This window comes from Euleptes europaea, chromosome 17 (assembly GCF_029931775.1).
Source record: "Euleptes europaea isolate rEulEur1 chromosome 17, rEulEur1.hap1, whole genome shotgun sequence".
Taxonomy (NCBI): Eukaryota; Metazoa; Chordata; class Lepidosauria; order Squamata; family Sphaerodactylidae; genus Euleptes; species Euleptes europaea.
In genome coordinates, this window is record NC_079328.1 from 24,859,536 (window position 1) to 24,874,706 (window position 15,171).

The window sequence follows — 15,171 nt, forward strand, 5'->3', positions numbered from 1 at the left end:
ACATCTGATGAACAAAAGACCAACAGAAGAATGGCAAAGAAAATGGAAAGCTTACTATGATTATGCAAAATTGTAATCTTTAACCATAGCAAATAACTCAATAGTACAGTAGCAATTTAACAGTATAGTATGTTACCATAACCATTATAATTAATCTATATACAGATGAAGAACGCATTGACTTGCAATATAATAGAACATGCAAATAAGTATTATAGTAGTATTAAAATATAAGTAAGAAATAATCAAGCAGTTTTCTGTCTTAAGTATTTTAATGCAGGTGATATCATGGAAGATTTTTAGTTACCAATAAGTACTGATAAGCATATTTACCAATATAGATTTGCAGTGAGGAAAACTTAGAATAATTCTTAATAGATAGCAGACTTGGACTAAATTGAGGCAGACTTGATTTTATGATAGATTGTATGCTAGATTTTGTACGTATGTTGCATGTTATGTGTTTTCAGTTTCTTAATGTTATGCATAATCTTAAATAAAACATTTATTTTAAAAAAACTGGAGGCTACTCCAAAAGCAAATAGTATCGCCCGGTAGGGCTTATGTTGCTCTGTCATGGATAGCCCAGGCTAGACTACTCTCATGAGAAGCTAAGCAGGGTCAGCCATGGATAGCCCTTGGCTGGGAGACCACCAAGGAAGTCCAGGGTCACGACGCAGCGGCAGGCAATGGGAAACCAGCTCTGTTCGTCTCATGCCTTGAAAACCCTACGAGGTTGCCATAAGTCAGTTGCAACTTGACAGCCCTTTCCACTACCAGGACATGTTTGGCAGGTGGTTCACACACCTTGAAACAGCTGTCACTGGTAGGGGTTCTAGAATGGGTAAACTATGTGAGTCTACCTGAGCTGTGGGCCTCATGCCAAGGATGGAATAAAAGCCCCACCCTCTCTAACAATGCAGAGAATAAAATCACCATCATGGCAGGTAAGTCCTTCAAGATTCTTGGCTGAATGTAAACAGGAATGCAACTGTGATGAACAGCAGGTCTAGTCCAATAAAGGCTTGTATAGCCAGTGAGTGATTAAAATGTGGAATTTGCTGCCAGAGGACGTAGTGAGGGCCACAGGCACAGACAGCTTTAAAAAGGGATTAGGCAGATTAATCTAGGATAGGTCTATCAGCAGGGTTGCCAGCCTCCAGGTACTAGCTGGCGATCTCCTGCAGTGACAACTGATCTCCAGTCGATAGAGATCAGTTCCCCTGGAGAAAATGGCCGCTCTGGCAACTGGACTCTATGGCATTGAAGCCCCTCCCCAATCCCCACCCTCCTCAGGCTCCGCCCCCCAAATCTCCCACCAGTGGCAAAGAGGGACCTGGCAACCCTACCTATCAATGGCTACTAGCCATGGCGGGCGGCTAAAGGGAGTTAACCTCTGGATCCCAGTGCCAGGAGGCAACATCTGGGGAAGACCTTGGCCCCTTGGCCTCTATGCCCTGCTGCTGGACCTCCAGAGGCACCTGGTTGGCCACTGTGTGAGACAGGATGATGGACTAGATGGGCCACTGATCTGAGCCAGCAGGGCTCTTCTTATGGATGTTGCAAGAATTCTATTAATTTATTTGAAGTCTGCAAAACCAACACACTGGGTAGTCTCAGTGTTTATCAGCATCTTTCTGAGAGCAGTGGCACCCGTGAACGATCTCCTGGCTGCCAGTGGGATAGACAGAAAACCGAAAGCTTGCTAGTCAGAAGTGCCCGGGAAGCGCCAAGCTACAGCCTCAGAGTGCCATCTGCAGGACTCGCTGGGATTAAGCACAGAACATACATTAGGCACAGACTGCTCACAGCTTCACCAGCTCAAGACTCATGCGGTGTTCCAGGGTTCCTCTGCATTCATTTCAGCATGTACTGGGGAGGGAGTGTGGCTCAAAAAACCTCCCACCGGTTGCAAAGAAGGGACTTGGCATCCCTAACTATAAGGAAGGGATACATTTTGGTAGCAGCCACTGAATAAAACAAAAGCTGAGTTTGTTTCTCCTCTGCTCAAAGGTATTTAGCCTAGCGGATAAGGCCAGAGGGTGAGGCACAGAGACTCTGGAGCAAGATGAAGGGCGAAAGCCAAAGGGCTCCTTGCCCTTGGCACTTAGCCCACGGTTCACAGCCTAGGGCCTTGAAATGAACCAGGCCAGTGGGTCCTGGGCCTCCTTGAAATTTGGAGTATTCTTGTTTAATTGTTTAATTCTCTCTGTTTATTTTTTATTGTATTTTGTAAGCCTTTTTTTTGGCCACCACTGGGGAGAAAAGGACAAAAGTAGCTAAATAAAATGCTACGAAGACATCACAGGACTCCAGGGGTCTCTTGTCCAAGGGGAAGCAGCCTATTTTAGCAATACTCCACACACACCCAACACCTCAGTGTCTGGGGAACTGAGGGTACGTAAAAATAGAAAATTACTTCCGGTCAAGTGACCTCACCTCAGACTTTCTTGGAGCACCTTAGCTGATGGTTGCCGCTTTTCCTAGATCGTGGCCTGTCACTTTCCAACTCTGGGAATGCAAATTGTGTTGTTTGCATGAGCCATAGGGTTGCCAACTCCGGGTTGGGAAATACCTGGAGATTTTAGGGGTGGAACCTGAGGAGGGTGGGGTTTAGGGAGGGGAAGGACTTAGGGTATAATTGGGGTATAATGCCATAGAGTCCACCTTCCAAAGTGGCCATTTTCTCCAGGTGAACTAATCTCTGTCGCCTGGAGATCAGCTGTAATAGCGAGAGATTTCCAGCCACCACCTGGAGGTTGACAACCCAAATGAGCCATTTGGCAGACAGACACCTGGGGCCTGATCACCACCTGCAAGCCTGTCCCACAGATAGTCTCTTGACCAGAGGTCCCCAAACTCCCGAAGCCTGTTTATCAGGAGCTGAGGCAGCAAAATCTGGCTCTTCTTTCTGCAAGGGGTTTGCACTTTTTCCGCACACAGGCTTCCATGGCATTTCCATTTGGGTTCGTAGTACATGTGTAGGGTTGCCAACCTCCAGGTAATAGCTGGAGATCTCCTGCTATTACAACTGATCTCCAGCCGACAGACATCAGTTCATCTGGAGAAAATGGATGCTTTGGCAATTGGACTCTATGGCATTGAAGTCCCTCCCCTCCCCAAACCCTGCCTTTCTCAGGCTCCGCCCCAAAAACCTCCTGCCAGTGGCGAAGAGAGACCTGCCAACCCTATCTTCAGAGCATTGAGACCTGTTAATTTCCTCTGTTAAAGGCACAGTGACAGAGGCAAGATAAAATCCTGGCGAGCCTAGTGGATTCTATGTACAAACAAACGATCTTGCTACCAAGCAGCTGGCAAGGGCTGTGCCCAGTAAAATCCGAGCAGATTGGCAGAGGGGGAGAAAAGGCTCTCCATGGCGACAGGGAGGGAGAACACAAGGCCTGTCTTCTGATGGCCTGCCAAGAACCATCTCTTGGCCTGCCCCGTGAGCCAGCCAGACTGTCTCGTTGCAGGACGTTCCTGAGAAAGTTTGGAGATTTGGGGATTCCCAGGGGAGGGGAATGCAGGCCACGATGCGTTGACAGATCATGGAGCATACAGAAAATGAGAACTAGCTGCCAGCCGTGGGGGTCAGATCTCACCTGAACGTAGAGCATACTAGGGCATGAAAACTTGCCACACCATTTAGCAATTAGGGTTGCCAACAGGCCTGGAGAAAAAACTTCCGAGGGTGCAGGTAAATGAATGGATTTGCACATGGCTCCTTACGCACGGCAACACTTATTGCTCATACCCACACACGCATCTCTCTCTCTCTCTCTCTCTCTCTCTCTCTCTCTCACACACACACACACACACACAGATGAAGTCCCCTTCTGCTCCCCTTCCCGAACCCAAGTCAACTGCTCCTTGATTTAAATGATCGTGGTATAGTGTTTTATTGTATAAATGTTTTATTGATATTTATATTCTTGATGTATGGTTTTAAATGTTGTTACCCACCCTGAGCCTGGCTTTGGCCGGGGAGGATGGGCTAGAAATCGAGGGGAAGGGGCTTTGGCTCCGTGGTAGATCATCTGCTTGGCATGCAGAAGGTCCCAGGTTCAATCCCCGGCGTCTCCAGTTAAAGGGACCAGGCAAGTAGGTGATATGAAAGACCTCTGCCTGAGACCTTGGAGGGCCGTTGCCGGTCTGAGTAGACAATACTGACTTTGATGGACCGAGGGTCTGATTCAGTGTAAGGCAGCTTCATTTGTTCATGTATATTCATGTGAATAATTAAATAAATAAAGCGAGGGCGTCACGGCAACCAGCAGGAATGCAGCCTGTTGGATGGGCCTGATCCAATTGCATTCTGAAAGGCCCTGGAAGACGAGTCTTGGGCTGGAAGGGAGGCATCACAAGGGAAGCCTCTCCTTTCCTGGGAAAGTCTGCCCTCCGCTTGTTCTTGGTGTGAATGGAGCACGCCGAGAGGCCAGCTGACACGCTCAGAGGAGAATGGGAAATGGCTGGAAGCCAAGGGCCCAGTCAGGTGGAGGGAGGCTGGTGAAAAAGAAGAAAAAACTATATAAATAAGTGAGGGGCAAATGAACTAGAGCCAGGGTGGGCCGAACGTGCAACCAAAATAAGACTTGGAGACATTTATTCATTTTATTTTACAAAAATTATACCCCGCCTTTCTGCTCCCTCCTGGCCACCAAGGCAGCTAACGTCATTAAAACGATTGGAACCAGAGCTAAAACACATATAGGTAAAGGTAAAGGTCCCCTGTGCAAGCACCGGGTCCTTCCTGACCCATGGGGTGTCGTCACATCCCGACATCTCCAAGGCAAATTTTGTTTGCGGGGTGGTTTGCCAGTGCCTTTCCCAGTCATCTTCCTTTTACCCCCAGCAAGCTGGGTACTCATTTTACTGACCTCGGAAGGAAGGAAGGCTGAGTCAACCTTGAGCCGGCTACCTGAAACTGACTTCCGTCGGGATCGAACTCAGGTCGTGAGCAGAGCTTTTTGACTGCAGTACTGCAGCTTAACACTCTGCGCCACGGGGCTCCTATAAAACACATATAGAAACTTTTTTAAAAAAACAATTTAAACATATGGCAGGGTGTAGAGATCACTGAGGGAATGCCAACTGAAACAAAATATATATATTGGTGACTCCTAGGATAACGAGGAGGGAACCGACTTACAGCAGCAGGTGACAAGCGCGAATCACTGCAGTCGCCAGCTGAGGGTTGGACATACCTGGAGATTTTGGGGGTGAAGCCTGAGTAAGAAGAAGAAGAAGAGTTGGTTTTTATATGCCGACTTTCTCTACCACTTAAGGGAGACTCAAACCGGCTTACAATCACCTTCCCTTCCCCTCCCCACAACAGACCCCCTGTGAGGGAGGTGAGGCTGAGAGAGAGAGACTAGCTCAAGGTCACCCAGCTGGCTTCATGTGGAGGAAGTGGGGCAACAAATCCAGTTCACCAGATTAGCCTCCGCTGCCCATGTGGAGGAATGGGGAATCAAACCTGGTTCTCCAGATCAGAGTCCATCGCTCCAAACAACTGCTTTTAACCACTACACCACACTGGCTCTCAATGGCAAAGATATTGCAGGAGCATCTCTCCATCCCGAGCTTCTGAGATTATTCTGAGGAACTCATTCCGAAGCTCCTCTCCTTCCCTTCCCCTCCCCACAACAGACCCCCTGTGAGGGAGGTGGGGCCGAGAGAGCTCTAAGAGAGCTGTGACTAGCCCAAGGTCACCCAGCTGGCTTCATGTGGAGGAGTGGGGAAACAAATCCAGTTCACCAGATTAGCCTCCGCCGCTCATGTGGAGGAGCGGGGAATCAAACCCGGTTCTCCAGATCAGAGTCCTCCGCTCCAAACCACTGCTCTTAACCGCTACGCCACACTGGCTCTCAGTGGGCAGGGTTTGGTGAAGGGAGGGACTTCAATGGGGTATAATGTCACTGAGTCCACCTTCCAAAGTGGCCATTTTCTCCAGGTTAATTGATCTCTGCCGCCTAGGGTTGCCGCCTAGGGCTGGGAAATACTTGGATATTTTGGGGGCGGGGCCTTAGGAGGGCGGGGTGTGGAGAGGGGAGGAACTTCAATGCCATAGAGTCCAATTGCCAAAGTGACCATTTTCTCCAGGTGAACTGTTCTCTATTGGCTGGAGATCAGTTGTAGTAGCAGGAGATCTCCAGCCTGGCAGTTGGCAACCCTACTGCCACCTGGAGATCAGTAGTAATAGTGGGAACTCTCCAGCCACCACCTGGAGGTTGGCAACCCTACAAATCACAAATTGGGACCTCAATGAGCAATGAAAAGGGAGTTTCAGCCTCCCCCCACCCTGTGGTGTTTCCCTGACCATTTCAGGCCTTGGGGAACCACCATTTGCCCTGTTAATGGACTTTAAAAAGGTAAAGGTCCCCTGTGCAAGCACTGGGTCATTCCTGACCCATGGGGTGACGTCACATCCCAATGTTTACTAGGCAGACTATGTTTATGGGGTGGTTTGCCAGTGCCTTTCCCAGTCCATCTTCCCATTACCCCCAGCAAGCTGGGTACTCATTTTACCGACCTTGGAAGGATGGAAGGCTGAGCCAACCTTGAGCCAGCTACCTGAAACCAACTTCTGTTGGGATCGAACTCAGGTCGTGAGCAGAGCTTGGGCTGCAGTACTGCAGCTTACCACTCTGCACCACAGGGCTCCTGTTAATGGACTTAGAAGGGCGTAAATCTGCTTTGAATTGTACAGCTAGCCCATTTAGCCAAATGAAACCTTGGGAGAGAGCTACCAGCGTTCCTGTAGCATCAGTGTTATTTCTCCCCAATTTTTCAGCCCCTCGTGATCTCTGATGCCTTACGACACACACCTTCTAAACTTGCAGGGCATAATATTTGTCTCCATTTGAGCAGGAAGCCTAGCTGGTACAGGTCCAGTTTCAAGATTCCTCAAATATCCCTGTCCTGAACCTCTTTTCTTTTCTTGGACAAACGCGACAGGCTTGCTATTTCTTAGGAAACTGTTTACATTTGCTAAGAAGGTGAATGTGAACGTTGTTTTTTTTTTTTTAATTTTTAAAGACAGCTAACATATGACAGCCAGTTAACGAACACTGGCCGCTCTGTGTCGCCTACACCCTTCAAAACTTTCATTTATAAGATTTTTCCAACTCCTGAAAGTCAGAGAGCTATGATCCAGGAATGTGAAAACAAAATTTGGGTCATGCTTGCATTTGAAAACGTGGGGCTGTGCTTTTACCTAAGCAGAAGCTGCTGGAGGCTGAAAGTCTGAGCCCAATTCATGGACAAAACAAACGTCATATTCTTAACAGCGATTATAGTTCTTCACCTACAGGGTGAACCCGGCTTGTCAACTGACTTTTACAGACATACTTACCAGCCTATGCATACATATCAGCTATCTGTTTTGCCCCCAGTGCCTCAGGCAGGCTGCTTCCACCATGCTCCAAGGATTTGGAAGGGGGTGTAGGTAGGGTTACCAACCTCCAGGTACTTGCTGGAGAGCCAGTGTGGTGTAGTGGTTAAGAGCGGTGGTTTGGAGGGGTGGAGTCTGATCTGGAGAACTGGGTTTGATTCCCCACTCCTCCACATGAGCGGCGGAGGCTAATCTGGTGAGCTGGATTTGTTTCCCCACTCCTACACACGAAGCCAGCTGGGTGACCTTGGGCAAGTCACAGCTCTCAGCCTCACCTACCTCCCAGGGTGTCTGTTGTGGGGAGGGGAAGGCAAGGCAATTGTAAGCCATTTTGATTCTGCCTTAAGAGGTAAAGTCGGCATATAAAAACCAACTCTTCTTCTTCATCATCTCCTGCTATTACAACTCATCTCCAGCCAATCAGTTCAGCTGGAGAAAATGGCCACTTTGGCAATTGGACTCTATGGCATTGAAGTCCCTTCCCTCCACAAGCCCCACCATCCTAAGGCTCCGCCTCAAAAAACCTCTCGCCGGTTTTTTGTTCACCTGGCAATCCTAGGTGTTGCAACCCTAGGTGTTTAATGGTTTTATTCCAATGGTCAGATGGGGAACCCCTTCCGGGCCCCATATCTCGGGACCCCCTGACCCAATCTTTACAAAACTTGGGGGTTCTTGCAAGAAGGGTCCCCTCAAGCTATTCTGCAATATTGGGACCTCTACCTTCAAACATGCCCCCCAGAGCCACGGAAAGGGTTGAGTGTGTTTTTAATGCCTTTATTCCAATTGGCAATTTTGGGGGGGACCCCTTCCAGGCCCCATATCTCGGGACCCCCTGACCCAATCTTTACAAAGCTTGGCTGTTCTTGCAAGAAGGGTCCCCTCAAGCTACACTGAAATTTTGGGACCTCTACCTCCAAAAATGCCCCCGCCCGGAGCCACGGAAAGGCGCGAATGTGTTTTTAATGGCTTTAAACGGCCGAATGCTGCTAGTTGCTTACTAACTGACGGTTATGCTGATGATTCGGAGCCCCCGAATTTGCCGAATTTATTCAGCGATTGCCCTGAACTCACCGCATTCGGCTCGTTGTTTTCCCGCCTTTTTTTTTATTCGGTTCCATCCGAACGAGAAATTTCCGAATTGGGGAAAATTCAGCTGTTTTTCAGTTCGGGACGAACCGAATCGACAGCCCTGTTCCTCAATACTCTGGAAATTGCAGAAACCTTTCTTTTTCCCCTGAAGCTTGTTCCAGAACATTAAAATGTTTACTCATGTGCTTTCAAGGCAGAAAAAAACCCCAAAGCCTGTTTCCACCTCTCTTAAAATGTTACGTCTTGTCATCATCCACAATTTTCTGATTCCCCCCCCCCTTGCTCCTTTAATGAGTGTTGGGCCTGGGAGATAAAAAGATGGGACACTCCGGCAGCAGAAAACGCAATTGATATGCTGGGAGATTCTGCCAAGAACGCTGAAAATCCTTTTGTGAATGGGCTACTTATTTTGCAAATGAACTCAATGTGCAAACCTCACATACCCACTTGGCAGAAACATCAAGGACAGATGCCTCTCCTGTTGAGCCCCTCCATTGCCAAAGCAATTCTGGAACGGGAAGGGATGGGCCGATTCCTCAGGCATCTCCCAAGACTAGGCTTGCGGGTGTTATACTGCCACCGTTCAAGAGCCAGGACGAAAACAGATGCAACATTTAATGGGCAGTCCCCAAGGACTCCTCGCCAGCAGCATGAACTCAGCTTCTCGACTCTCATACCTTGTGCAAGTATTCCAGTGGTGCATAGAAATGTATACACGGTGGGGGGAGTTGGGATCTTTCCTGCTGGTCCCTTGCCTGAGATCCACTTGCGTGCGGTCCCATCTGCACAGGGGTCTACATTCATTCTGCCCTACACACACAGGATCTGAGCATGGAATTTGCACCCTGCAGAAAAAAATATAGACACTCCTCCCCCACCCCATATAAAGCATATGCCTGTGAGGAATATATGCCTTGCCCAAAGAGGACCTGATATGCATGAGGGCATTTGGCAGAGGGTAAAGTGTTCGGGCAGATTTGGCTGTCTTTTCATTTATGTACTGTTTTTAACTGTGTGTTGTATTTAATTTTGCCTTTCGTTTGTGGGTTGTTGCTGGATGCTTATGATGTTTTTACGTCCTTGCAGCTTTCGCTGCCTTGAGGCTAAGGTTGCCAGGTTCCTCTTCGCCACTGGTGGGAGGTTTTGGGGGCGGAGCCTGAGGACGGAGGGGTTTGGGGAGGGGAGGGACTTCAATGCCATAGGGTCCAATTGCCAAAGCGGCCATTTTCTCCAGCTGAACTGATCTCTATCGGCTGGAGATCAGTTGTAATAGCAGGAGATCTCCAACTAGTACCTGGAGGTTGGCAAGTTGCCAATGGCAACCCTACTTGAAGCTGAGGCGATAAGGCGACGTATAAATATTTTAAATAGATAACGGGAGCTTGGGGGCCATGCCAGCAGGTGGGATTCCCCCACACCTGTTCTTCAATACTTTTTGACTGTCTACATAGCACAGGGCAAGTCAAGTTGAAAACTGGTCAACTGCTAGTCCGTCTTGTCACATCTTGAACAAAAAGACCATATTCTTTTAAAAAGTGAAGTAGTTCATGTAAATATTTTCAGTTCGGTGATCAACCCTTATTGTATTAAAACCAACCTCAGCCATGTAAAAAGAACTGATGCTCCTGGGATTAAGGGACATCATGGACACTTGCCCCTTCTCCCCAATCTTTCATCTGAACTCACCCAGGGGCCCCTTTATTCACACTGTGCAGAGCTACGATTAAGCACGCAATTAAGTCCAGTTCCAGCTCTGCAGATGAGTCAGCCTCCTAGAGGCGGTTAGCAGGGCACTGGAGAAGTCACAGCATCACTACTTTCCAATCTGTGAAACAGGAGCAATCTTTCCAAGGGGCCAAATTGTGTGTGTGCATGTGCGTGTCCCCTGGGACCCTTTCTGGTCAGGAAAATGACCCAAGAGGGGGCCCTGAAGGCTGTGTGTGTCACAATCTGAATCTGGCATTACACATATGGGAATAGAGGAGAATCTGCAACACATGTCTAAAGCTCCCATGTATACCTTACAAAGTCACATAAGAACATGCTAAATCAGACCAAGGCCCATCAAGTCCAGTAGTCTGTTCACACTGGCCAACCAGGTGTCTCTAGGAAGCCTACAAACAAGATGACTGCAGCAGCAGCATCCTGCCTGTCTTCCGCAGTACCTAATATAACAGGCATGCTCTTCTGATCCTGGAGAGAATAGGTAGGCATCCTGGCTAGTATCCATTTTGGCTAGTAGCCATGAATACCCCTCTCCTCCATGAACATGTCCACTCCCCTCTTAAAGCCTTCCAAGTTGGCAGCCATCACCACATCCTGGGGCAGGGAGTTCCACAATTTAACCAGTTCACCTGGAGAAAACGACCACTTTGGAAGTCCTTGTGTTTCTTGGGGTACAGTACAAGGACTTTGCATTACACGTGTGAAGTCCTTTCCCTCCCCAAACCCCACCCTTCAGCTCCACCTTCAAAATCTCCAGATATTTCTCAACCTGGAGCTGGCAACCCGGAGCTGGCAACCCTAGGGGACCCCCACAGCCAACGTAATGTGTGAATTACGCGTAGTAATCCTTACAACGACACTATAAGGAAGGCCAGAATTACCATCTTCGTATTGAATGGAGCGGGGACGGTTTCTGAAGCTGAGAACTGGAATCTGAACCAGGGACTTCCCAGCATAGACCCATCCCTGTGTGAAAGATCCCAGAAAAAAAAAATAGCCATCTCTTAAGCAGATTCAGATCTTCCCTTCCTGTCTTGGAAGGAGCCTATTTATCCTGTACTTCTCTAGCTCCTTATAATTTCACAGGATATTTCTGGTTGGGTGTTCCCAAGCACACAATTTAGCATTCTAGTTGTGGTTTCTCCCAAACCAGAAGGACGGAAGAGAAGGGAGGGCAGGAGAGATCTTTGGACGCACCACCCCGCCGCATTCCTCAGGGCTGTGCTGAGCTGCGTTGTAGGCGGGTGCCAGTCCTGAGAACTCTGCAGCGTTTCTTCTTTCTGGGACAGTCCACCTTAGTAGACAGGGGGGTTGGGATACTCCAGAGAAGCCCATTTCCCCATGCTCCTAAATATATGTCTGAGTTGATGTGATCTTTCCACTCATAACCCCTATTTTGAGAGTGGAGACTTTCCTGGGGCCCAATCCATACTAAGTCCTTATTAATGGACTCATGGATTGTCAAACAGATATGCCTTTTGAGTTGCATGCTGGAGTCTGAATTCCCCAGCACAGATAACAGCTGGTTTGGATGGGCACAGCAGCATGTAGAAAGAGGGGACTTACACCTTCCCCCAACACTGTTTTCCTAATCGGGAACTGTTTCTCACCCTGTTGGTGAAATGAACTGATGGCTATATTTCTTGGGAGGGGGGAAGGTTGCATGCTTCAGTTTTGCTTTGGAACTTCTTATTCAAATCCCTGCATAACAAAATTGGAAAAAGGAGCTGGTTTCATACATTTTATGCGTACACAATGTGATTTGGGTATACACCTAAAAAAATAAGAATTTGCAAACACTTATCAGTGTGCTGGGTAGACACGATCTACAGGGAAATCCTAACCAGCTGCAGCTTTCTGTTGAGTGTTTGCACCATGGCAAAGCCGGGTTTACCTCTGTCAATTGAATGAAATGGCCATGGGTACCTCTGCACAATAGGGTCCCCCACTCCTGGTCTGATGCTTTAGTGCTATCCAGAATGCTTAGGCCCTATCCCCTCAATGAGGGAGCATGGCTCAGTGGCAGAGCATCTGCTTTGAATGCCGAAGATTCCAGGTTCGATCCCCAGCATCTCTATTTAAAAGGATCAGGTAGGAGATGATGCAAAAGATCACTGCCTGAGACCCTGGAGAGCCTCTTCTGGTCAGAGTAGACAATACTGGAGTTGATAGACTCAGCAACTTAAACAAGGGGCCGTGGCTCAGTAGCAGAGCATCTGCTTTGGAAAAGGATCAGGTAGTGGGTCTCTGCTTCAGAACTCGAGGAGCTGCTGCCAGCCAGAGCAGACAATTCCGACCTTGATAGACCAATGATCTGCTTTGGTATAACAAAGGTTCATGAATTCATGTGGGACATATTAATGAGGAGGTCCCGGAGAAGGGCAGTCCCCTCTGTGCTCTCCATGCATCCTGCAGAGAGGCATCTCCTGGCATCTGCTGGGCACGTGGCAGTCCCTGAAAGGGGTTTTGCATACAGCTGGAGAAGAAACCAGGCCAGGGAAAGGCCTGCAGCGTGCCCTCGGCGCTTGTGCCAAGGCAAACGTTTCCTGCCACTGGCCGCACCGCTCTCGCTCCGCCTCGGCCGGGGGGGAAAAACAACAAACACTCACATTCTGGAAGGATAAAAATCCCAGCAAGCGACTCAGATGGGGGAGGGGAAGGGACTGCGAGGGAGGGAGGGAGACGGCTGCCTTTCTGGCCTGCCCTTTCCCCCTGAAGGAGAGTGCCGGGCCAGGCGAGCCACCGCCACACCGTTCGGGGTGAGCCAGAGAAGCCCTTCGCCAACCAGGTCTGTGCACTGATTCTCTTTTGGGTTGCACTGTGGGATCACCAGGAGGGACAGGGACGGCAGCTGTTCTCCCAGCCAGCCAAGGCAGCATCCCCCTCCCTGCATGCTTCCAAGGGTCCCAGCCCATACTGAGATTCAAATCAGGGTGAGGGTGCCTCTGTGCAAAAGGGAAGGGGGCAAAGCCATTCCTCCAGGATAGCTGGTGGGACCCCAGAGCCTTTCATCCTCCCCAGCTCAAACACGAGCCAGATGGAAATTTTAATGCCTTCTGAAAGATTTCCAAAGCAGCACCCTTGGAGGGGGGGGGGGGAACCAGAATTCAAAGTGAGCTGTGATGTAAATGTTGCCGATGTTTAGGTTTGTCACTGGGGACAAACCTAACTGGGGAGGGGCTGTGACTCAGTTTGTAGAACATCTGCTTGGCAAGCAAAGGTCCCAAGTTCAATCCCTGGCACCTCTAGTTAAAGGGAGCAGGCAAGGTGGTGATGTGAAAGACCTCAGCCTGAGACCCTGGAGAGCTGCCAGTCTGAGTAGATAGTACTGACTTTGATGGACTATGGGTCTGATTCAGTATAAGGCAGCTTCATGTGTTTTCGGGGGGAGGGGCCGTGGCTCAGTGGTAGAGCATCTGCTTGGCATGCAGGAGGTTCCAGGTTCAATCCCTGGCATCTCCAGTTAAAGGGACTAGGCAAGTAGGTGATGTGAAAGACCTTTACCTGAGACCCTGGAGAGCTGCTGCCGGTATGAGTAGACAATACTGATTTTGATGGACCCAGGGTCTGATTCAGAATAAGGCAGCTTCATGTGTTCCATGTGACTGGTTTAATTCCACCAAAGCAGGCAGTTTTCTCTGGCCCTTTTCTGGGCTTCTGGGCCTTAAAAGTGATTTCTCATCCCCAAGAAAACATGGAAACTGGCATTGGGGAGGGGGGGCAACTCTCAGCACCCACCTCAAACTCCCTGATTCGTTCAAGTTGACAGCAGGGTTGCCAACTTGTCAAGTTGCTGCTGTCCCTGTGCCGTTATAACATTGGCTTGAGCTTTTGACAAAAACGGGTGATCGCGCCCATCTCCACGCATGAAAAATCTCACTCCTTGATCTCAGCACATCAAGCTGCTGCTAAGGTGCGGGAGCAGGATGTGGCCGTTCATTGCTTGATCAGTTGGCAACACTCATGCAGAGTGTGGAGCAGGGGTCTCCAACAGACCACTCGTGAGCTACCCGTAGCTCCCCAGCTGCAACAGAGAAGATTGGGCATCTCTTAAAAGACCCAGGAAAAGATCACGAAAGGATCTGCTCAAAGGTTTTATTTCATAGGATTTTTTCCCCTTGCTACTTAGCTGATAGCTTCATTTCTGGAGCTTTTCCTTGTTCTGTTTCTAGGACAGAACAAAAACTTGATAATATGCGGGGGCAGAGTGGGGATTAATTCAGGATATTTTAGCAGAAATAACGAATGAAAGCCTCTGGCAGCTGGAAGTGACGTTGTTGCATATTTAACTTGATGCATTCATATGTTTCATATTCATGTGTTTCAAACATAATTCATATGTTTACTTACATGTGTACATTTATATTTTGTAAACTGATTTGGACATTATGGAAAGGGAAATATGCATTAAAAAAACAATAAATTGCGCAGAAGTAGTTTTTATTAAAGAAAAGGCTGGCAACCCCAGGAGTAGATGCACTAGGGCTGCCCGCTACAGGTCGGGAAATAACTGGAGATTTTGAGGGTGCAGCCTGAGGAGGGTGGGGTTTGGGGAGGGGAGGGACCTTGATGCCATAGAGTCCAATTGCCAAAGCGGCCATTTTCTCCAGGGGAACTGATCTCTGTTGGCTGGAGATCAGTTGTAATAGCAGGAGATCTCCAGCCACTACTGGTAGGTTGGTGCAGGGTGTCAGCTTTTAGGGAGGGCTACCGATTGTTTGAGTAGGCTTTCTGTAATGTTGGAGTAGTGCTCAATATCCATGTCTTTAGATTAGGATTTACCATTTTATTGTTATAATACCAATTGTGTAAAACAATCAGATACTATTACATCAGATGTTGCTGTCTTTGATGGCAAATAAATTGAATTTGTATTTGAGTGGGCTTGTCCCCCATACCTAGAGTTGCCAACACCTGGAGATTTTGGGGTGGAGCCCAGGGAGGGTGAGGTATAATGTCATGGA